This window comes from Hyla sarda, chromosome 3, assembly GCF_029499605.1.
Source record: "Hyla sarda isolate aHylSar1 chromosome 3, aHylSar1.hap1, whole genome shotgun sequence".
NCBI classification, from domain to species: domain Eukaryota; kingdom Metazoa; phylum Chordata; class Amphibia; order Anura; family Hylidae; genus Hyla; species Hyla sarda.
In genome coordinates, this window is record NC_079191.1 from 414,675,460 (window position 1) to 414,677,359 (window position 1,900).

Consider the following 1,900-nt stretch of genomic DNA (forward strand, 5'->3'; position numbering starts at 1 on the left):
GCTGCTCTGGACAGTTCCTGATCACGGGACATAGGTGTCAGCAGAGAGCAGTGTGGACAAGACAAAAAAGAAATCCCAAAAATAAAAAATAATTTCCTCTGCAGCATACAGCTGCTAAAAAGTACTGGGAGGATAAACAATATATTCCCTGCAGTGCAGAGCAGCACAGTTTCCTCTGTATAGGCAATGAGCCAATGGGAACGGAAGATGTCGTGTGGACTGAGAATTAACCTGTAGTAAAGTGTTTGGTATACCTACATGAAAACATGGTGCGAATGAACAGCAATACAAGAAAAGTAAAGTCATATAAAATAACGTCTATGGATCTTCTACTCCACAAAGATGAACACAGACATAGTCCTATTTCTATTGTCCGGACAGAACGGCCATCTGCAGCTGACAGACAATACTCTCGGGCAGCGTTATCTGACAAAACCAGCATGTAAATTATTCAGCGATGTTCTCACTATACTGGATAACATCCACATCTCTACTATTCTGCAAAAGAGAAAGCAGCTGAGCTGAGGAAGGTGTCTGACCCCTGAATCCCCAAAGCACCCAAAATTTTAAATGAACTCATAAAATATGCAGGACATCATAATACACACCACAGCTGCTGCAGGACATCATAATACCCACCACAGCTGCTGCAGGACATCATAATCCACACCACAGCTGCTGCAGGACATCATAATACCCACCACAGCTGCTGCAGGACATCATAATCCACACCACAGCTGCTGCAGGACATCATAATACACACCACAGCTGCTGCAGGACATCATAATCCACACCACAGCTGCTGCAGGACATCATAATCCACACCACAGCTGCTGCAGGACATCATAATACACACCACAGCTGCTGCAGGACATCGTAATACACACCACAGCTGCTGCAGGACATCGTAATACACACCACAGCTGCTGCAGGACATCGTAATACACACCACAGCTGCTGCAGGGCATCGTAATACACACCACAGCTGCTGCAGGACATCGTAGTACACACCACAGCTGCTGCAGGACATCGTAATACACACCACAGCTGCTGCAGGACATCATAATACCCACCACAGCTGCTGCAGGACATCATAATACACACCTTGGCTGCTGTAGGACATCATAATACACACCTTGGCTGCTGCAGGACATCATAATACACACCTTGGCTGCTGCAGGACATCATAATACACACCTTGGCTGCTGCAGGACATCATAATACACACCTTGGCTGCTGCAGGACATCATAATACACACCTTGGCTGCTGCAGAACATCATAATACACACCTTGGCTGCTGCAGGACATCAAAATACACTCACCAGCTGCAGCAGAACATCACAATACACCCCAGCTGCTGCAGAAGATCACAATACACCCCTCGGCTGCTGTAGAACACCACAATACACACCCCAGCTGCTGCAGAACATCACAATACATACCTCAGATGCTGAAGAACACTACAAGATACCACTTTAGCTGCAGAACATCACAATACACACCTCAGCTGCTGCAGAACATCACAATACACACCTCAGCTGCTGCAGAACATCACAATACACACCTCAGCTGCTGCAGAACATCACAATACACACCTCAGCTGCTGCAGAACATCACAATTCATACCTCATTTCTGCTGAAGAACATTATAATTTGAATCAGAAATAATGCAGATTATCTCAATAAAAAAGGTTTCAACCCGACCAATGAAGGATACGATGGAATTTCCCCTTTTTGGCAAAAAGAAGTTCTACAGCAGCCGAGGTAAGCATTGTAATGTAGCCTTAATACTAAATTATAAGGAATATAAAAAGTCACCTCGGTTTGTGCTTTTATTTGTATTATTCCTCATTGTCTTGTAATATTCTTATAATTTAGAGGTCATGTAGATGTGTCATC